General features: G+C 41.8%; 1 long non-coding RNA gene across 1 annotated transcript in view; it reads right to left on the bottom strand.

The window, feature by feature from the left end:
- Positions 1-7,097: 7,097 nt before the first annotated feature.
- The window catches only part of LOC135232927 (uncharacterized), a 58,081-nt gene continuing 41,705 nt past the window's right edge, over positions 7,098-23,473 (bottom strand). Inside the window, exon 4 of the long non-coding RNA XR_010323548.1 lies at positions 7,098-20,600. This is a non-coding gene — a long non-coding RNA (uncharacterized LOC135232927). The remainder of the gene's footprint in view (positions 20,601-23,473) is intronic.

Consider the following 23,473-nt stretch of genomic DNA (forward strand, 5'->3'; position numbering starts at 1 on the left):
CTGGTGAATTCGAACTGTCAACCTTTTGATTAGCAGCCTGAGTTCTTAACCACTGTGCCACCAGGGTTCCAAGGTATAGGTACTCATCATATATCTGCTCACTGTCTTGTAGCCAAGTCAGCAGAAAAGCGAGAACTCTGATACTTAAATGAAGAGTCATCATGATATTTAGGAAAATACAACTTCCTCCAAAGCTGCTCGAGAAATGCAGGTGCCTGCACCATCCAAAAACTCACAGAAAGAACATTTCATGCTGGGGGTGCCGGGACACAACTCCCTTGAACAGCCGTTCCCGGGCCAAGACTTGAGGACATGACTCATCTGGAGTGAACAAGGCAATTTTCTGTGGTGAAACGTGTCTCCACCCCAGATGTTCGCCAAGTTCTGCTTAATTAAGAAAAATCCTGTGAGCCTGAACACGTACTAGCAAATGTTTTCAGTTCTCCTTTAACAACTGTGGGAAAGATAATGATGGACAAGGGGGAGAAACAGCGTGTACCCTTGCACTCTCGCTTTAAACCAAATGCAGTATAAGAATGTCTACTATTGTGCAAAGAAAACTGACCAGCATGTTACCATTAATATTATCCAAGGATTCTACACTTCACCAAGAGCTCAATTTAGTTCCAAGTGTAGTTACCGATCATCTACCACGAATAAGAAAATTCTCTAAAAAAAAAAAGTTTGGGGCCGATAGAAAGGTAGGGAGTTGTTACGAAAAGAAGTGGGCAAAAGGTCAATGAAAACAGTTCTTCTCCCAGTAAGGTTTCCATTTTTCACAGAAACTTCCATGACAAACATTATACAAGGTAGAATAAATAGGAGATAAACTTTCTCCAAAAGAGTAGAAGGACTGATTAGTTCTCACTGGAAAATATTGAGAGGGGCTTCATAGAAACCACTTTATAAATAATGCCCCAACTAGCACATTTACAAATTATAGGCCTACTAGCTTTTTTTTTTTTTTTTTTTTCAAAAATATGATTTGTCTGCAACTTTCTCAGGCCCGGAAACCCCAGTGGTGTAGTGGTTATGTGCTACGGCTGCTAACCAAAAGATCGGCAGTTGGAATCCCCCAGGCCCTCCTTGGAAACTCCATAAGGGCATTTTTTATCAGGCACAACTTAGCTGCTTAAAACAAAATATAGGGTTTTGTTTTTATTTTAAAGGCTTGCCATTTTGCAACATTTCCCTAGAGTCTAGGGCCTAGACCAATGTCCTCCAAAGATCCTCAAGGTGATTCACTAGGGCATGTATCTCATTAGTTTAATATTTTTGTTCGGCGTATGTTTTCACAGAATTATATAGAACACAATGATGCAGCATAGGATTTCATTTTACTTGGATCCACTGTCAATGCCTATGGTAGCAGGAGTCAGGAAATCAAACGATGGATTGAATTGGGCAGATCTGCTGCAAACGATCTCTTTAAAGTGTTCAAAAGCAAAGAAATCACTTTGAAGACTAAGGGACCACCCCATTGTAACTTTCGAAAATGGTGAAATGAATACAAATAGCATGGTGGGGTAGCTTTAAACTCCTGTAATGATAGCAATAATTGTATTTACAATTTACTGAGTGTTTCCATGGGACTCAAGGAAGATGAGGAATAGCTCCTGCCTAAGAACCTCTTATTCTAATCTAAGGTAAGGATACACACTGTTCTCTGTTCCAAGAACCATATTCTGTCATTTCTTCTCATAGAGCCTTCCAAAGAGCCAGCACATGGCAGGCACTGAACAAATCTGGGGGCCTTTTGTTGATTAAAAACCAAGTTTTTACCACCTCCTCCATTTATTCAGGTTGGTCTTATTGCCCACTTAAAACAACCACTTTCCACCATTCACCCATCCAATCCTGACTGTACCTTGGGCAGAGGTCAAGTACTTGAGGCCTCAGTAAAATTCTCTAAACATATGGTCTGCTACCAAAAATTTAGCATTAATACCGGCCTGCCTGAACTATTAATTAATGCATCATGTGTGTCGAGCCTACTTCAACTAGATTATCAGTCCCTTGAAACCAAGAAAGATGTTTTATGCAACCTGAAGCCCCAAGTGCCCAGCCTGGTGCTAAGCTAATGTTGGCCTAATTGACCAAAGTAAGGGACAGTGGAAACACTTGACCATTTCTCTTCAATAGGGGGACAAGCTCAGACTTGGGGTCCGATTGACTTAAATTGGAAATCTGACTCTGATGCACACTAATTTCATGACCTTGAGCAAATTACAAGACTTACCTGCAAGGTGTATATAACAGCATCTCACCCATCAGGTCTGTGAGAGGATCAAATGAGGTAATGCACCTGACAGCAGCCAGTCTGTAATAAGCACTCAGTAAAATGCCTAATACATACCTTTGCCTCTATCTAATTCTGCTCATTATTCCCCTTCCACCTCTCTTTACTGCAAGCCAATATCCATTTTCTGAATAAATCAATATTTAGAATACTACTGGCTGGTATCATGGAAAAAGACACTTTAAAAAAAAAAACCTAATTTGAATGTGATTTTGTTCTTTCTTAGGATCCCTTTCCTCTTAGAGTTACTCAATTTAATGATGACACTACTGATAGACACAAAAGACTCCGTATCATCCTCAAAATAATCAAAGGACAATTGGATGAATTCATGTTTGATATTCAGAGATGGGCTGGATTCATTTCTTATAGCTTTTCAATACAGTGGAGTCAGTAATGTCAGGTAGATCAACTGAACACTATTTGTCCAAGTCATATGGCAGGGTCGTGGATGATGGTGGGCAGAGTGGAAGGTGAGGCGTCACGGATTGAATTGTGTCCCCCTAAAATATCTGTCAACTTAACTAAGTCATGATACCCAGTATTGTATGATTGTCTACCATTTTTTCATCTGATGTGATTTCCCAGTGTGTTGTAAATCCTATCACTTTGATGTTTACGAGATAGATTAGCGACGGTTATATTGATGAGTTCTACAAGATTAGATAGAGTTTTAAGCCAATCTCTTTTGTGATATAAAAAAGAGAGACAGGGAGACCTCATATCACCAAGAAGCAAGAGCCAGGAGGATAGCGCATCCTTTGGACCAGGGGTCCCTGCACTGAGAAGCTCCTAGTTCAGCAGAAGATTGATGACAAGGACCTTCCTCCAGAGTCGGCAGAAAGAGAAAGCCTTCCCTGGGAGTTAGCACCCTGAATTCAGACTTCTAGCCTACCGGACTGTGAGAGAGTAAAGTTCTCTTAGTTAAAGCCATCCACTTGTGGTATTTCTGTTATAGCAGCATAGATGACTAAGACATGACAGTAAGATATAGAGTCTCCGGTCCCAGATAACAGGAACCAAGAATCTAACAGATGAGATAAAACTAATATCTAAGCCATCACTTTCCTTCCGGGACTGTCAGTTTCCTCAGCTGTAAAAAATGAGACTGGAGGCACTCTAAGAAAACTAGTGGAAGGTCTGAGGTCTATGTCCAGAGAGTCATGGGATTAATCAGGAAAAGAACATGAGAACTTGGGGGTGCAAAGAGACATGAGGAAGTAAGCTGCAGGAACTGCCAACCAGCTCAGAGAGCACTCTCACTCTCACAAGCTTTGATAATGTGGTTCCAGCCATGTTTAACCAGATCTCTTCAGGATGGAGGCGTCCCATCTGACACTGAGGTTCCATCTAGAAAGCTACGATCTGTGACCTAGACCCTGAGCTCTGTGGTATGACTAGAGAAGATTAGAACACCTCAAGAGAATAATCTGGAAGAGGAGTTTAATCTGGAAGAGGAAGAGACCATGTCAAGAAGTAAAGGACAGGACTGGCTGACAGATGGTATCTTAGTCATCTAGTGCTGCCATACAGAAATACCGCAAGTGGATGGCTTTAACAATGAGAAATTTATTTTCTCACAGTCTAATAGATTACAAGTCCAAATTCAGGGCGTTGGCTCCAGGGAAGGCTTTCTCTCTCTAACAGCTCTGGAGGAAAGTCCTTGTCCTCAGTTTTCCCCTAGTCAAGGAGATTTTCTGCGCAGGAACCCAGGGTCTGAAGGACGCGTTCTGCTCCTGGTGCTGCTTTCTTGGTAGTATGAGGTCCCCAACTCTCTGCTTGCTTCCCTTTCCTTTTATCTCTTGAGCTAAAAGGTGGTGCAGGCCACACCCCAGGGAAACTCCCTTTACATTGGTTCAGGGAGGTGACCTGAGTAAGGATAGTGTTACAATCCCACCCTAATCTTCTGAACATAAAATTACAGTCACAAAATGGAGGACAACCACAGAATGCTGGGAATCATGGCCTAATCAAGTTGACACATATTTTCAGGGGGACACAATTCAATCATGACAGATGGAATGCAAGGTGTAACGAAAATGGAAAAATTCAAGGAATGCTGACAAGTCCTCACCTATTCAAGGACACCATTCCAAGGGTCCCATTTTCTCTCTCCAGCATGATTAGTTTCCCATCTCTATTAGATCATTCACCTCAGCATATAAAAAACATAACTGTTTTTTCTCCCATCCTTAAAGAAGTCTTCTCTTGACACTGCTTCTGCCTCCAGCTACCATCCCTTTCTCTGTTCCTCTTTCCAGCAACACTTCTCAAGAGAATGTTTTATAAGGCTTCAATTCCTCAACAACTCTTCTTCCCTAAGCCTGCTCCCACTCAACTTTCACCCCCTTCACTCTTCCAAAACTGCTCTTATCAGAGACGGCAATGCCTTCCATGTAACTAAGCCATAGCAGCAGCATCTGGCCCCATAGACTCCTCCTTCCTCCTGGAAGTACTTTACTCCCTGGCCTTCTAGGACACCATGTGTTCTTTGTTTTCCCACTGTCTCATTAGTTACTCCTTTTCAGTCTCCTTTGCTGATTTTTAATCTTTTCCCCTGAAAGAGCCTGCATTGCCATGCCCCACCCCCCACCCCACATTACTGCAATTACTGACATTCTGAGAAACATGCATGAGTGTGTGTATGGGGTGAGGCGAGTAGTCTCCATTTTCGTGTTAATATGCCAATAGAATCTTTTTTAATTTTTTTGCAAAATGGTTGATCATGGGGTATACAGAACGTCTCCTTAAAGAGGTCACGGCCACATGTATTCAGTGAATTTGACTTAAAGTTTGGTTGTTTTGTAGCAAGATTTAGGACCAAATAATTATTTTAAAAATAAATTAACTTTGAATAGCTCTGGGGACATAAATGAGAAGTCTTGTATCAGGCTACTGAACAGTTAGCGAGCATCTACTACGAGCTAGATGCTAGGGAATCAAAGGTATGAATCAGACATAATTGCAAGATTCTTGGAAAGAGTAAGTGAAATAATATATGTATGAGGTCAGGGGCAGATGATCCAATAGGCAAGGTAAGCACGGTGCTTACCATGTGAACAATTTCGCATTTTTTTTACCACATCAAAGATTCTGCTTCTGGGTACGGCTGGCATCTGTCTCCCAAAACCATAACACCTTCCTACAGAATCAAAGCCTCTTTTCAAATTACAATCCCTGACAGAGGCAGATAACCCAGTAAGCAAGGTAAGCATGGACTTACTTGTGCTTACTAACACATCTTTGATGTGGTAAAACCCATGTGAAATTATTCACTACAGATTAGTAAGCAAGCACAAATAAGCCTGTGCTTACCTTGCTTATTGGATAATCCGCCCCTGTATGGGATATCCAGCACAGTGACAGCTGGCTTCCCCTTTCAACAGCCTCCTGAAAAGCAAAGACCTATACAAGGAACCCTTCCTTCTTCGATGGGTGATCCCCCACGGTCTGAGCCCCGTGCTATGGGAGTTTAGAAAAGGAAGCGACATCACTGGAGGCAAAGGACCTCAGAGAGCAAACAGGACACAGTGGTGTTCAAATAAGAAAAATTTGAAGCTGAGGATTATAACCAAACGGATGCTTTCAAAAGTGAAGCCACTGGAATGTCAGTTTGCTGTCACTTCCATTTCATCCTTGGGCCAGTGCTGTTTCTACCCACCTTGACCGCCACCACCAACAGCTCCTACTGGCTCTCCAGAGGCTATGCAAGGCTGGAGAATGACAGGAATGAAAGAGCCCTCCACCTCATCTCAGGATTCCTGGTGATCAAACAAAAAAAAACCAAAACACAACCTTCTAAAACACCTTAAGCAACCCACTTTCCCATTCAGAATTGCTCTGGGACAATTTGAACAAATGCCTGACTGCAAAAGCAAGCCCATACCACGTACGACCATGCGGCGGCCCCCCAGGAAAGCTCTCTCGGGGCACCCGCCTCACTGTAGCTTGGAGAGCACCTTCCCACCTCCACTCAGCGCCCACAGCCTTCATCCGTCTACACTGAGAACATCTATGGGAGAGAAAACAATTGTCCCAGGAAGACTGAAAACATCACTCCCGCTCCTTGCCAGACCATTTGCATTTTTGGAAGAGGTTCTTATTTCTTTTTAAGGCTCAGAGTGAGAAGCTTTTAGAAAAGCTAAAAATATCTGGTGAAGAAGAAGAAGGGAAAAAAAATCCAGCTTTCTTTCCTTCGTGCAAAAGGCTCAGCAGCCCTGAGAGGTGCAGAGTCAGCATTTAGATTCTCTCATGAGCTGAACATCATACAAATGAAAAGGTGTCATTGGGGCAGGGGCAGATTATCTAATAGACAAGGTAAGCATGGTGCTTGTCTTGCTTACCAGATCATCTGTAGTGAACAATTTCATATGTGAATCAAAGATGTGGTGAAACACATGTGAAATTGTTCACTATAGATTAGTAAGCAAGCACAAGTAAGCCCATGCTTACCTTGTTTACTGGGTAATCCACCCTTGTCAGGGACTGTAAATTTGAAGATGCTCTTTTTTTTTTTTTGATTCTGTAGAAAGGTGCAGTGGGTTTAGGAGAGAGATAGATGCCAGCCATACCTAGAAGCAGAATATTTGATGTGGTGAAAAAATGTGAAATTATTCACTACAGATGATCTGGTAAGCAAGGTAAACACTGTGCTTACCTTATCTATTGGATAATACACCCCTGCATTGGGACCTGGCTCTTTAAGAAACAAATACTGAGATAAAGATAAAAGAAACCCAAGAGCACACTATGGAATCAGAGAAGTTTAAAGCCAAAAATGGTCTGTGAGTTAATATAAATTCCACATTTTACAACTAAAAAAAAAAAAAAACACAGTTGCCATAGAATCTATTGCAACTCCTGGTAACCCCATGTATGTCAGAATAGAACTGTACCCCATAGGATTTTCAATGGCTGTTATCCAGAAGCATATTACCAGGCCTTTCTTCTGAGGCATCTCTGGGAGGACTAGAACTGCCAACCTTTTCTTTAGTAGCCAAGAACTTAACTGTTCACACCACTGAAGTGGCCACTTTCACAACTAAAAAAACCAAACCATTGCTGTCAAGTCAATTGTGACTCACAGCAACCCTAAAGGACAGTGTAGAACTGCCCCATAGGGTTTCTAAGGAGTGGCTGGTGAATTCAAACTGCTGACTTTTTGGTTAGCAGCCAAGTACTTAACCACTGTGCCACTTTTTTTTTTTTTTTAAGGAGACTAAAATACAGAGTACTTTGCCCAGAGCCACAGGGCACAGAGTCACAGCAGCTGGGACTAGAACCCAGGTTCCTCGACTCCCTGCAGTGCTGCCTCACTGTGAGCCTCTTAGGTGGCAATGAATTGGTACAGAAGCTCCCCCGGACCATCACACCGTACCTACAATGCCAAACAGGGCTTTTGGGGATCTGTTCAAACCATGTGAGGACACCTGATTCAAAGATATGCTGATTCAGGAGCCCCCGAAGCAGCCTTGGATTTCCTCCCAGCAGCCTCATGAGCTCCCACCAATCTCAGACTGGGGACTTGACTTCTATAGGCCTCACTGAACCACTGACATTTGCAGAGGGTTTTTCCATAGGAAGGAAATGCAATATCCATAGGAAGGTCATTAGCTCATTCAGGGTTTAGGTTGATTACTTGAAGGATTCAGTTAGAGCCATAAGGGCCACTGTGATGGATTGAACTGTGTCCCCCAAATATATGTGCTGTAAATCCTAACCCCTAGAGCTGTGGTTATAATCCCATTTGGGAATGGGTTTTCTTTGTTATGTTAATGAGGCAGGATTAGTGTAGGATACGTCTTAAATCCATGTCTTTTGAGATATAAAAAGAGCAGATTGAGCAAGCAACCAAGCAAGCAAGCAGAGATGGGGGAGAATAGAAGCCAGGCCACATGAGATCTCCAAGGAACAGGGAAACAGAAAGCCGGCAGAAAGGGAAAGCTTTCCCCTGAAGCTGACGCCCTGAACTTGGACTCCTAGCCTCCTAAACTGTGAGAAAATAAATTTCTGTTCGTTAAAGCTGCCCACTTGTGGTATTTCTGTTATAGCAGTACTGGATTAATAAGGCAGCCACACCCTCCATTCAAGAAAAGGAAGGCCTAGAAATTGATCATGATTTGTGCAGCCATGCCCAATCAGTCACGGCAGGTTGGGAATAGAATTCTACTTTTTACATCAGTGCTGGCCCCGCCTTGCTGTGCTGCTCATTGAGCCTTTTGTATATCTTTCATTCATTCTTTCAGCCAACATGCTAATGTGGGAATGGAATTTCACTCCCTTGTGTGTCCTTTGGAGCCCTGGTGAGGCAGTGGTTAAGAGATCGACTGCTAACTGAAAGGTCAGCAGTTTGAATCCACCAGCCACTCCTTAGAAACTCTGTGGGGTAGTTCTACCCTGTCCTATAGGGTCGCTATGAGTTGGAATGGAACCCATGGCAATGGGTTTGGTTAGATTTTGTGTGTGCTTTAAGTCCATATCTCTAGCACAGGATTGCCAAATTTGGCAAATAAATATACAGGACACTCAGTTAACTCTGAATTTCCCATAAATGACAAATAATTTTTTCAGTATAAGCATGTTCCATGAAATATTTAAGGTGCATTCTTGGCCAATGCACCTCAAGGGCAACCATCACCCATCTGTCATTGGAGGCTTGCATGTTCCTAGATTGTTGAACAGGTTTCAGCAGAGTTTCCAGACTAAGATGGACTAGGAAGAAAGGTCTGGCAATCTACTTTGGGAAATCAGCCAGCGAAAACCCTTTGGATCACAATGGCCCTATCCCATTGCACATGGGATAGCCGTGAGTCAGGGGCCGACTTAACGACAGCAAACAACAACAAAAACAATACTCAAAAATTATTTGTTGTTTGTTATAGGTTGATACATGTCCTGACCTCCAGTATCTCTGAATGTGGCCTGGTTTGGAAATTGTTCTTGCAGATGAAGTCCATCACACTGGAATTGGATGGACTCTAATCAAATATGACTGGTGTCCTCATGAAAAGAGGAGAAAAGACACAGAGAAGACAGCCATGGGAAGACAGATGCAGAAATTGGAAACACATCTATTTACAAGCTAGGCAACACCAAGGATGTGGGAAACCATGAGAAGCTAGGACTGAGGAATGATTCTCCCTCAGAGCCTCCAGAAGGAACCAGCCTTGACAACACCTTGATTCAAGACTTTCAGCCTCCAGAACTACAAGAGAAAACATTTCTATTGTTTTGGCCACTCAGTTGGTGCTACTTCGTTTATCTGAAATTCAAATTTAACCTGCATTCTGTATGTCATCTGGCAACACAACTCCAGTAAATCATCCTATTTGAAACTGAAGACTGCAATATTCTCGTATTATTAGGAAGAAAATTCCTATGCAGTGCTTTCAAATTAGTGCATAAAATTTGACCCTTTTCTTCAATTTACCTATGGGAGTTGCTTAGGCCTCAGAAACAGAATGTCCACAGTAGAAAACATAAAATAATAGAAAGCTTATGACAACAGATGAGCATTCTAGATCCCTCCACTCTCCTTATACTTCTTATACGCCTAATAATTAGCCAGGCTTGTACTGCCCTTGAGGTTTTTCAGTGCCTTTTAGCAGATGGTATTTTCTTGGTCTCATAGCCACCATATATGAGAAATAGGCTTGTTATTATTATTCCCAGTTTGCAAGCAGAGAAGAGGTCTGAGAGCACTTAAGCAAACCACTGAAGGCCCTTTCTGAATGTGGTCAGTGTTAGAACCACATAGGAGTGCCCGTAAGGTGCTAACAGTTAAAAACTTGGCTACTTCACTAAAAGGTTCGAGGTTCGAACCCACCCAAAGGTGCCCCAGAAGGCAGGCCTGACAATCACAGCTATGAAAACCCTATGGAGCAGTTCTACTCTGCACACGTGGGATGACGGAATTGACTCGATGGCAATCTGATTTTTTTGTTTGTTTTTAGAGCCACATATTTCCGTATCTCTGCTGATTTTTAGATGACACAGTGCTACCAGAGCCCTGGTGATTCAGCGGTTAAGACCTCGGCTGCTAACCAAAAGGTCAGCAGTTCAAATCCACCAGCTGCTCCTTGGAAACCCTATGGGGCACTTCTGCTGTGTCCTACAGGATTGCTATGAGTTGGGATCGACTCAACAACAGCAATGGGTTTGTTTTTTATACTGCTTTTTTTTTACCAGCATGGGTAGAGGTTTACTCTCAGGTTTCAATTTCTTAATCCTATAGCTCATACTTTGAAAAATGTCAGTACATGAACGGTTAGCTGAATAATTAAAACAATCCTATTTTATGAAATCACACCCTCAAGAAAAGAAGGTCTTCAGGGAGCCCGTGATCCTCTCCCTACCTTTAGGCGGGTGAGGAGGAAGCCTGTTAGGCAGGTTATCTGGGGCCCACAAGGGATTCCATGGATCCTTGTCCATCCTCTGTGTGAGACCATTTGGTGGTTGTACTTGGAGTCCATTTCTTCTTGCCCTGGACTCAGAAACGTGAGCAGACACTCACCTTCCTCTGAGTGTAACACCTCCACACCTTTGCATCAAATAATGACTCAAAAGCCCTCAACCTGTGACCTTCTGAGACATCCATATCAGGTATCAGCTAACTGTTACTGTGCGCGCTAGCACTAAACTGGACAAACAAGGCAACGGAGGCTCACGTAAATAATCTCTCTGCTTTCCAACCACCTGTCTTAGCTTAATCAAGGCTCCCTAGGGAGAGAGAATTAGTTCCATATACGCACATGTACATATGAAAAGAGAGAGAAAGAGCAGGGTTTATTTTAAGGAACTGGCACATGCAGTTGTGAAAGCTGGCAAGTCCAAAATCTGTAAGTCAGGTTACAGGCTGGAGATGCCCAGAGGCTTCAATCCTAAAATCTGTCCCTAAGGCACCTACAGGAAGACTGAAGTATTTCCAAAAAGATGTCTATTTATAGTCTGGAAGCAGAATATACCCTATGGAAAATTCCATCTTTGTTTTTAAGAGCTTCAACTGATTGGATAAGGCCCACCCACGTTATGGAGGGTAATCAATTGGCTTCACTTAAGGCCAACTGATTTAATCACACATAATCACTTCACAGGGTTGCTACGAGTTAGAATGGACTCAAGGGCAATGGGTTTGGGTTTTGGGTTTTTAATAACTACATGGGAGTCCCTGGGTGATGAAAACAGTTAACAGATTCAGCAGCTAACTTAAAGATTGGAGGTTCAAGTCCACCCTGAGGCACCTGGTGATATACTTCCAAAAAATTAGCCATTGAAAACCCTATGGAGCACAGTTCTTCTCTGGCACACATGGGCACACCCTGAGTAGGAAATGACCAGAAAACAACTGGTTTGGTTTAATTACTTCATAACAGCAACTAGGCTAGTGTTTCACCAAACAATTAGATACCTTATCCTAACCAAGTTAGCACATGCAATTAACCATCACACCTCTTGAAAAGTATTAACCATCTCGAAAGTTAAAAAATATCTTTAATATTTTTTTAAGGATCTTCTCAAGAGTTAACAGTAACAACCCTCTACACAATAATTAAAGAGCCCTGGTGACACAATACTGCTAACTAAAAGTTGGCTGTTGGAACCCATGAGAGAAAGACCTGGTGATCTGCTTCTATGAAGCTTACAGCCAAGAAAACCCTATGGGGGCAGATCTACCCCATTACATGGGACCTCTATCAGCCGGAATCCACTCTACGGCATCCAACAACGATGATAACCAACCAAAAAACCAAACCCACTGCCGTCAAGTCGATTCCGACTCATAGCGACCCTATAGCACAGAGTAGAACTGCCCCATAGAGTTTCCAAGGAGCACCTGGCGGATTTGAACTCCCAACCTCTTGGTTAATAGCTGCAGTAATTAACCACTACGCCTCCAGGCTTTCCACAATGATAACAACACACAGTAATTAGCCACCCCATGTCCCTTCTTATTGCATGAGGAAAAGATCAGGAGAGATCAACCCTCTGATTGCTTCTCCTGCGTAGAGGAGGCAGCAATAGCTCTGAAGCAATGGCCACATCATATCACACTACACTACCTGCTGGTCACTGGTTGACCTCTCAAGGGCGGCTGATGGTCACTCTAATCACAGTCTGTGACTCCAGCTAGTTAGCAGAGGCCAGGCCCAGAGAGCCTCCTCCCCTGCCCACCCAAATGCAGCCCTAATGTCAAACAGATGCACTTTGAACTGGAGACTCAAACCAAGGAAGACAGAAAAAGGAAAGGCAAGATAATAATAACTGTTTTTGTCAATAACCTACCTATCCATCACTTCATTGACGAAGCTTACCGTATACAAATTCTGCATGGCACACTCGGTGCCTGGCCTGTATACACATGCACACACACACACACATACACACACACACACACACACACACACACACACACACCTTCCAAGCAGATTAATCCCTGTATCATTGGCTGCCACTGGTTTCCTAAGGAGCTTATCAGGGCATGCTCTAACTTCAACAATGACCTGCTAATGGTTTTACATTTCTCTGAAATATTATAAGCCATCTTTGTCACTCTTATCTTCTAATGAAATCAATAAATTCAGGGGACAGCAAGAGATAGAGCAAAGGCAGTGCCAGAGCCAAGGGCATGGTGTGATTGTCGCTAAGCCATAAATAACTGGCATGAAACAATGATCAAACCTTGACTTTTGCAGAGAGAAATGAAGTTGCAGTTCTCCTTGCCAAACAAAATCTCTCCCCATTTTATTTTTAAAGAAAAATAATGTTGTGGGCCGTGGAGTCGACTCTGGCTCATAACGACCCGATACGGTAGAGTAGAACTGCCCCCGTATGCTTTCCTAGGATGTGATCTTTACAGGAGCAGATCACCAGGTCTTTTCTCCCTGGAACCCACTGATGGGTTTGAATCACCAGCCTTTCCACTCGTAGATGAGCGCTTAACCATCGTGCCACCAGGGCTACTTTAAAATAATAATTCACCCCATATTTTGTGATTTGCTAACACTGAAAAACCTACCCCTGACTGACAATTCTATTCCTGTGTCTTTCAGGGAGCCTGTCATAGCACCTTGTGGCCTTTTATCTCCAGTCCATTCTAAAGTGGCTTTTTAAAGCAACAGACTGCCTAGGTGAGTGGTTCAGTTTTAGTTACCACACGGTTTGCCTTGATCTTTAAAAGTCATCTGGCCCCTACATAAATCTTCCTCACCAAACAGCAAAGATCGCTCTTTGTATTTCATTACTTCTTCCTAATCCTCCCTTATTCTGGGACAAATCTGATCAGATCACCACCAGCCACCATCTCCTGCTTAAATTACTTCAGTGGCTTCTCACTGCTATTATGGAAAGAAAAAAATTTTAATATGTCCTCTGCCAACTTCTTCTCCATTCTCTTCCCTCCTCCTCTCTTTGCTGCCTGGGCTTCAGCTCCACTGGTCCATTTCCAACTCTTACAACCTGCCTTACTGCTTTCGAATACAGGGGCTTTGCAAACACTGTGCCCTACCTCAAGCACCCTCTCCTCCTGCCTATGCATCCAGTGAACTCCTACTCATTCTTCAGACCTGTGTTCCAATGTCTCTTCCCCCAGGGAGCCTTCCTTGATCTCCCTGAGTAGGGAGGGAATTATACCATTGCTTAGCATTTTGGGGAGCCCTGTGTTGCAGTGGTTAAGAGCTCGGCTGCTAAACCAAAAGGTTGGCAGTTAGAATCCACCACCTGCTCCTTGGAATCCTACGGGACAGTTCTCCTCTGTCCTATAGCGTCGCTATGAGTCAGAATCGACTCAATGGCGACTGGTTTTGTTTTGTTTTTATAGGACTGTGCACCTTTCTTTCATACCATCAATTGCAACCATCATTTTACATTTGTTTAAGTAACAACTTGATTAATATCTATCTTTTTCTCTAGTCGGTAAGTTCCCAGAGAGCAAAAGCAAAATGTTCCTAGGGTCTAGCCAGCATGTAGAAAATATTCCATAAATATTTCATGAATGAAAAAGACAGGAGCCTGAGCTAGTTGGAGGAGATGATATTATTCCTTGACTATTGTCCTGCTCCCCTTGACGCACAGAAGTCATATCATGTGATTCAGCGTAGTCATTCCCAATCAAAGAGACTCTTTGTTCCAAGTTGCAGCTCCCCCAAGAGGGGTCACTAATTGTTCCAGATGAGGTCAGACTGACTCAGCTATGGTCAAAGGAAGAGGGTCACATAGTACGGACAAATCCACAATTGCCTGTTCCACTGCGTCATGAAGCTTGACCCCTCAAAAAAGAATGATGAGCTGATCAGGCACCCCAAAAGTTATTCACCTGCGTCCTATCATGGGAAACACAACACAACATAGCAGAAACACACACACACACCACAATGCATTCAGTAGTACCCCTCTACCTAACGTGATACACTGATAGAAACATACTCCCTTTCTCCATAATGAAGAACAAGTCAAGATAACTGCAAGGCAATGTCATGCTGCCACCATTCCATGTCCAACATCTCTGTGTGATGTTCTTCTCTCCCTGAATTCTCTCATGATGGTGACCCATGAACTAAATGATAAGTGCAACCACGAAAATGCAAGAGTGAAGAAAAGGAAGAGGAAAGAGAACAAATATTCCCTCCTGAAGTCTAGGCTTCTAGAGAGAAGCGTGGGGGAAGGTAGAATCTGAAAGAGGGCTCAGCCAGAGAAAGGCCATGACTCTGAAGGCAAGGATCTCAGGGCCTGGAAAAAGGGCAGGTAAGCCCAGCCCCTCAGCCTACAGCAAGCTTGTAAGTCATGTGGGTGATTATATTTATAGACTGCATACCCCAAAGTCAACTCTAAATCATGTGTAGTTACTCTAAGTGATACCTGACAGTTTAAAATCCCAATTCAACTTCCCCTACCATGCCCTTAACCTAACCATCTACTCATGCCTCTCATCATTTCACCCCCAACACCAATGTGTTCCAGGACAGCATGTCTTAGACTTTCATGTGCATGTGAATTATCTAGGAATATTCTGGGGGTTTGTTTAAATGATGGTTCAATAGATTTGAAATTTTGCATTTCTAAAAAGATCCCAGGCGGTGTCCATGCTACTGGTCCAGGAGCCCCATAGCAGTTCTAGAATGAGTTAACAGATTAACTACATAGCTCTAAATCAGCCGGCTGAAGAGCAAGCTGATAACTAGCTGGTAACCAGTTGTTTTCTCTGGCTGTCTGTATAAGGCACATGTCAGCTGAATTCACCCCATCCTTTGAGATTTACATAAAATTAATTTGACTTCCCTCTTCCATGCCTAGAGAAAAGCGCAATGCCCTGTTCTTTAATTTCTAGTCACTTACATTCTCATAGGCAACCCTTGCCCACACCTCCCTCAGCTGGCCTCCCAGAATGATTCTCTTCCCCCTGCTTGCAACAAGCCTATGGGAGCTGATCAGCTACCTGAAACAACACTACCACCAGGTATTTGTATGTGGCACTCTTTACTGAAGATTTGGAGTCAAGAAGGTGTGTTACATAGGAGAACTTCACTGCTAGTAGCGTAAACGACTTTTCAGATGCCCTTGGAGCCCTGGCGGTGCAGCGGTTAAGAGCTACGGCTTCTAACTAAAAGGTTGGCAATTCAAATCCTCCAGCCACTCCTTGGAAGCTCTATAAAACCAAACCAAACTAAACCTGTTGCCATCGAGTCTATTCTGACTCATAGCAACACTACAGGACAGAGTAGAACTGCCCCATAGAGTTTCCAAGGAGCGCCTGGTGGATTCGAACTGCTGACCTTTCGGTTAGCAGCTATAGCACTTAGCCAGTATACCACCAGGGGTCTACTCTGTCCTATAGGGTCACTATGAGTCAGAATTGACTCGATGGCAATGTTTTTTTTTTGTTTTGGGGGGAGAGTGGTTCTCAAAAATTCTATCAACCCTCTAATAAAAAAATTTATTCTCACCTCCACAGGGCCTACCTTATCTGCTAGCTTGTTGCTAGGCCTTTCTGCCCCACCCTACCCCCAATTATTTATCTTGTGAGCAAAGTAGTGTTAATTTTATCTCCATTTTACTGTTTTCTTCCAAACTATGCCTTTCATCTCAAGCAAGAGTTTTGCTTAAAAAATAAAATGGCATACAGTCAGAAGAGAATTTAGACTGTTCTCTTAAGAACAGAAGACACTGCAGTTCAGTTGAGATTAAACCACTTTCTTTTTCCTCTGCTAGACACGTGGGATGGTCCAAAAAACATCAAGTTCCTTTTCTAGTAATTTCCAGTAGATGACATTGGACAAGTTGTTTCAACGCCACACCTGTTTCCTCATCTATAAACTGTAGTTAATACTACTTATCTCACAGGTAGTTGTGACATTTAAATAAGCTAACATGATACTGTACCTAATGCAGTGTTGTACATAGGGTCACTGCGAGTCGGAACTGACTCAAAGGCACCTAACAACAGCAACGACAATGCAGACTGCAGCAACAATTGCCTGACTACTACTGGCTACTACCATGCCTTTCCCTGAAACATTCATGATCATCTTAATATCAGCCACTTGTAGAAACAACTGGAGCAGTAGTAGCCCTGGTGAATTTAGAGGGAAAAGTATAATGTATTCTAGACCATTCATTAGTTTGGTTATCCATGCCACACCCCCTTTCAGCATCATGGATAATTGAAAGTTGACTGTACCATTAAATTAACATCAACTGTAAGCTTTCGATTTAATTAAACCTGCATTACATTATTCCTTAGTGCCAAGAGTAAATTCCTTAATGACTAATGAGTCCCTACACCCAGGCCCAGGAGTCGGCTTTTGTACAATAAAACCAGCCCTCGGAGGAGACACATAAGCAACCCTTTACAAAAGGAAGCCATTCTATTTTTATTATATTTGTTTTTTGAAAGCCCTGGACCAAAAATCAGAAAGCTAAGCAGAAGGCATCTGAAAAGAAATGCACCATTTGGTTTGCCTCCAAACGCATTAGTAAAGACACACGCCCTTTTAGGTTTCAGTATTTTTCTCCTCCGGATTTATGACACACACAAACAGCAAGAAGACAACTGTCCTCATTAAAACACATTAATATTGTAATGACATGAATCATAATGAAAACAGTTAGGAGAACGCTCACAAGATAGCAGGTATTCTTTAAGTCCTCGATAACCCTCCATCACAGCAGTCTTCTTGGAATACTCTTCCAGCCCTTGGAAAATAAAAAGCAAGAGCGGATGGGGGTGGAGAAAATCCTGCCTTGTCTGGGTAGCCAGCAAAAACGGAGATGATGGCTAAGCCAAGTGTCTCTGGACTCTGCCTCATCGTGATTTTCAACTCGAATAGGAGTTTCCTTTTCTTTTTTTCTTTTGAACAAACAAAGCCAGAACATGGGAATTAACATAATTGAGCCCCTTTGTACGAATTCCAGCTGGCACATCTGTGGGCAACATTGTCGGAATGACTGGAATCAGGCCCAAGAAGGGTTTCTGGGGCCCTGAGGTGAAGTCGGCTCAAAGGTGTTACTACTGGCATCCTGTGAACACCCTGCCACCTGCACAGGTAAATGAGCCTTAGAGAAGAAAAGAAAAAAAAGAAGAAGAAGAACGATAACCACAGAGTTTGCAAAACTGGTTATCTCGACTTGCAGGATCTGAATCCAACCAGACCAGCAACTGCAGCTGACCAGGATTTCCATCTTGGAACCCTTGCTGCAAAAGGAGTGAAATCACGTAGCTCAGTACCCAGCCTGCTGAGAAACTGAGCTTCTGCAGACAGCGGGAGAGTCACGGCCAAAGGCATGTAGGAATCTGGATGGGAAAGTGTCTGTCTGTCTGTTGGTCCTCAGACTTCAGCCGCTTGCTTTTCCTCCCTCACCTTCACTGCATCCAAGGGGAGGTTACAGCTCACGTCTAGAGACTGAGTTTCACAAGGCTCTTACCTACACTATCTCATTTAACCCTGGCAACAATACTGCATGTTGGGCTAAAAACCCATTGCCGTCGATTCAATTCCGACTCATAGTGACCCTATAGAACAGAGCAGAACTGCCCCATAGGGTCTCCAAGGAGCACCTGGTGGATTCTAACTGCCAAGCTTTTGGTTAGCAGCCATAGCTCTTAACCACTATGCCACCAGGGTTTCCATGTTGGGCTAGGCAGTGATTATTGTCACATTCACTTTACAGTTGAGAAAGTGGAGGATTAGAGAATACTCTAGGCTACCCAGAGCTGATGTCCCCGGGCGGTGCAAATGGTTCATGAGCTCAGTTGCTATCTGAAAGTTTGGAGGTTCTAGCCTACCCAGAGGTGCCTTGAGACAAAGGCCTGGTGCTCTGCTTCTGAAAAATCAGCCATTGAAAACCTTGTGGAGCACAGTTGTACTCTGACACACATAGGGTTGCCATGAGTAGTTGCTGGGTTTTTTTTCATTTACACATAATTAGTGGTTACTAGCAAAGTGATATCCCCAACCCAAGCCTTCTACCCTCAACATGCAGGGATTCTTGTACCGGGCCATGATGTCCTCTTTAACTAGTGAAGTCCTGAAGACTATGGTTATATGATCTGGACCTGCCCACCCAGAGTGCTTGTACCATTTCTACAGAGGAAAACAAATGGGCAAGAGAGACAGAAAGGAGAGATGAAGTCAAGGGTCTACCGTCAACCACCAAAACGACTATCAGAAAAATCCTGTTGATCAAGCAAAGCTGAATGTATGGGGCTTCCTACAGTAAAGCAGAGCACCATGCTAGGCCTGGTGGCATCTATGGAGAGAAGGCCCAAAAGGGATGTTTCTCAGGCTGTTTTAAGGCCAGGGCTAGGTGATTTTGAGGCAAGACTTACAAGCAGGAAACTGATTGAAATCAGACAGTTTATTACATAATATATATATTACCTCAGGTGAAAAAAAAAATTTTTTTTTTAAGGAACTCCTGTGGTGTGATGGTTAAGCACTAGGCTGCTAACAGAAAAGGTCATTGATTCCAACCCACCAATGGCTTTGAGGGAGAAAAGACCAAGGCGATCTGCTCCCATAAAGATTACAGTCTAGGAAATCTTATGGGGCAGTTCTACTCTGTCATGCAGGGTTGCTGTGAAGAAGAATCAACCGGATGGCACACAACACGATCATGGTGGCACAAACAGTTAAGTGCTCAACTACGAACCAAAAGATCAGTGGTTCAAATCCACCCAGATGTGCTCCTGAAGAAAGCCTGGTGATGTAATTCTGAAAGGTCACAGCCATTGAAAACCTAGGGAGCATAGTTTTATTCCGACACACAGGGGATCGTCATAAATCAGAATCCGCTCAACGGCAATTGAATTTTTTTTTTTTTTAATGACATAATAGGTTTGGATTGGTGGGCTCAGGAAGGTAAACGCCTTGAAGCAAGTACTGACGAATAGACTGTTAAGGCTGATAAAGCTATTTCATTTGTACACAGGTTTATCTTCTGGAAGCATGTATTCCTGGAGCGAATATCTATGCTATTTTTTGCTTGGTCTTGGTGTGTTAAGCACACCATACTAAAACAAAAAAAAAAGCACACCATACTACCCAGGTCTAAACCAGACTGCAGCCCTCTTCGGTCAGCCTATCCTCTCCGAGCTTCTTTTCCTCGGCCTTCTTCTGACACTTGGCACAAGCGTGCATTCTCTAGTCCACGCTCAATATCATTTTCCTCCAAATTTTGCTTTCGAACTTTTACCTTCTTTCTTATCTCCAAGGTCTCCAACCTGGACCAGAATTCTCTTCCCACTGGATCCTATCATCTACCTAGTTTTTGTTTTATAACACACTTAACAGAATAATCAAAATGTTCACAAAGGCATTATAGAGCATATTCATTGAAAATTATAGTGGTAGGTTTTTTGATTCCTAATTGGATAGACAAGAATGCAGTTTTTATAGACAAAGGGTAGAACCATGACCTGTTTCATGATTTCTGTAGCTACTTTCATGTATCGGTTGTTATGGATTGCTGTAGAGTTTATGTCAACTCTAGGCGACCCCATGAGTCAGAGTAGAACTGTGCTCCGTAAGATTTTCAGTGGAGTCATTTTTTAGAAGTAGATCACCAGGCCCTTCTTCCTTGGCGCCTCTAGGTGGACTCGAACTTCCAACTTTTTGGTTAGTAGTCAAGCACATTAGCCATTTGAACCACCCAGGGACTCCTTACTTTCCTATTTAAAAAAACTCATATGAGAAGTGTTTGTTGAACACCTACATTTGCCAGTAGAAAGAACAGACGCACCAGAATCTAATGGCTGTGTCATTTATTCAACAATTATTTTCTGAGCTCCAAATATTCACCAAGCATGGTTCTAGAAAACAAAATGAAGAAAAACAGCCAATTAAATCTGAAATTCAGGGATAGAAGCATTTTAAATAAAATAAAAATAATAAAGCAATGTTGAAATGATTTTAGCACTAGTACATTTAGGATCCTCCAAAATAGAGAATATTCCATTCATTAAAAAAAAAAAAAGATTAAACAAAACCAGATAGTAATAAACAAGAACAAGTAGATATATTTTAAAAACAAATTAAAAAAAAAAACTTTGTTACCATCAAGTCGACTCATAGTGACCCTATAGGGCAGAGAAGAACTGCTCCATACGATTTGCAAAGAGTAGCTGGTGGATCCAAACTGCTGACCTTTTGATTAGCAGCCGAGCACTTAACCATTGCACCACCAGGGCTCCCAAATTAGAAATACAGGATATGAAATGCTCATACACTAATTTTTTTTTTTAAATCTCAGCAGAATTTACCTAGAACATGACACAAGGAGTTTAAAAATTAGAGGTAGATATATGAAAGAGCTGTCAAATAAAATGAAAGACAGATTGAGAGGTTCCTTACCTACATATAATAGGAGTTTTTGGAAGAAAGGAGAGGAAATGGTAAATAAGCAATATTCAAAAAATATAATGGCCAAAAAAAGTAATTACCACAAGGGGGACATGAATCTCAATCTCCTATGATATACGTATTTTAAAACTTTAAGGCAACAAACATTACAACAGCACTAAACAAAGAAAGTTCCCACTACGGTTTCCAAGTTATAGTCGACAGACATTGGAACTAATCAAGCAAATCTCTAAATACTATAGGAAAGATTTTTGCCCCTTTATTCAACTTCACAATGATAAAATACAAATCAACATAGGTTTAACCTAAGTGTTGTGTTAACTTTAAATTGTAGATAATCAGTAACTTCTTTTCTTGTCTTTCTTTCTAAACAATGAATAGCAATAATTCAGAGCTTTGCATTCACAAAAATACTTGGTCAATACCTTCTCAAAGATTCAGCTAAGAAAAAAAAAAACTTGGAACTATGCTTTAAAAATCAAAGGTAAACTAAAGATATTTAGGTTTTATAATGAATTTATTTCTAATATACGATCTATTAGTTGATTAGATCTATTTTAGATATGTAAGGATGGTTCAATATCTGTAAATCTATCAACGTAATTTACCACAGTAACAGATTTAAGGAAAATATTAATAAGATTAGCTGAAGAGATACCAAAAAATTATTCAATAAAATTCAAAATTTCTATAAGATTAAGGTGGGAAATATCTCCTAACAATACATGAGAATTTCTTTAACCCCATAAATGGTATCTACCCAAGATCTCTGCAAATATCATACTAAACAGGCCATTAATCTCAGTAACAAGGCAAGATTCTCTGCACCCACTGCTCTTGTTGTTAGCTGCCTTCAAGGCAGCTCCCCACTCATGGTGACCCCATGCACAACAGAATGAAATGCTGCCCAGTCCTGCGCCATCTCCATGATCAGTTGTAGATCAGACTGCTGTAATCCATAGTGTTTTCTTGGCTGATTTTTGGAAGTAGACTGCCAGTCCTTTCTTCCCTGTCTGTCTTAGTCTGGAAGCTCTGCTGGAACCTGTTCAGCCCACTCCTATTCATCATGTCAGAAGGATTGAAAGCAACAGCCAGAGAGCCAAACTATCAAGATTTCAAACCTGGCTCTGCTTCTTATTAGTTGTGTTACCTTGGGCAAGATATAAATTCTCTCTACTTCAATTGCCTATCAATAAATAGGAATGGTAATATTATTTACCTCATAGATTTGTCATGAAGACGAAAAAAGTTTATATATGCAAAGTGCTAAGAAGAGTATCTAGCATTAAAAAATACTATAAATTTTAGTTATTATTATTGCTGTATAGCTATGTAAAAAATAAATACAACAAGTAGACAGGAATAGGATATATAGAACATTAAGAAGAAATCCTATAAAACTACAAATAAATGATTATATATGAGGTTGCTGGAATACCAAGCCAATAAAAAAATCAATACCAGCAATAACATAATTTTTCAAAGTAAAAAAAAAAAAAAAAAACTATACAGAAAAATATTGTTATAGAAATATAGACTGTATATTAATGTAAAGTGTAAAAACCCATTGTATAATATTATTCATTGTTTCTGAATACCTATATGTGGTGAAGTATAAAAACCCATCAGGAAGGACACACCATAATTTCAGGAAAGTGGTTTCCTCTGGGAGTGGAATAAGGAAGGGGAATAGACTTATAGAGGGATAAATAGAAGACTTCACAAATATATAATGATTTATTTCTTGGGGGAAAAAAGATATGAAATAAAATGTTCAGTCTAGGCAGTAAACACCTGAGTATATTTTTTGGATTGTTTGAAATAACCTGTAATAAAAATACTGTTTCTAAAATTTGCTCTTGTGTGGGAAGTAGACTATAGGAGGAAGAGTGGAAGAAAGCAGACTAGTTAGGAAGCTATTTCACAAGCCCAGGGTAGAGGCCGTAGACATTTGGAACACAGTAACAGCTGTGGAAATGTTTTGCTAATATATTAGATGTGGAAGAGTGGATAAAATAAGGAAGAACAAGCTAGAATTAATCCTGAGTTTTTTATCTGGGTAACAAGGGAGATGGTAGAGCCATTAACTGAGAAAGGAAGGCTGGGGAAGAACAGCTTGGAAGGAGATATCAAGAGTCTTTTGTGGACATATTAGGTTTGAGGTAGTTATTAAATATCCAGATAGAGTTGCTTGATAAACAATGCAGAAGATACAGATGGATACAGACAGAAACCTGGAGCTTACAGGTGGGATCGGGGATGGAGATAAAAATTTGGGAGTTACCAGCTTCAAGGTATCACTTAAAACCATGGCTCTAGGTAA

This window comes from Loxodonta africana, chromosome 12 (genome assembly GCF_030014295.1).
Source record: "Loxodonta africana isolate mLoxAfr1 chromosome 12, mLoxAfr1.hap2, whole genome shotgun sequence".
NCBI classification, from domain to species: Eukaryota; Metazoa; Chordata; class Mammalia; order Proboscidea; family Elephantidae; genus Loxodonta; species Loxodonta africana.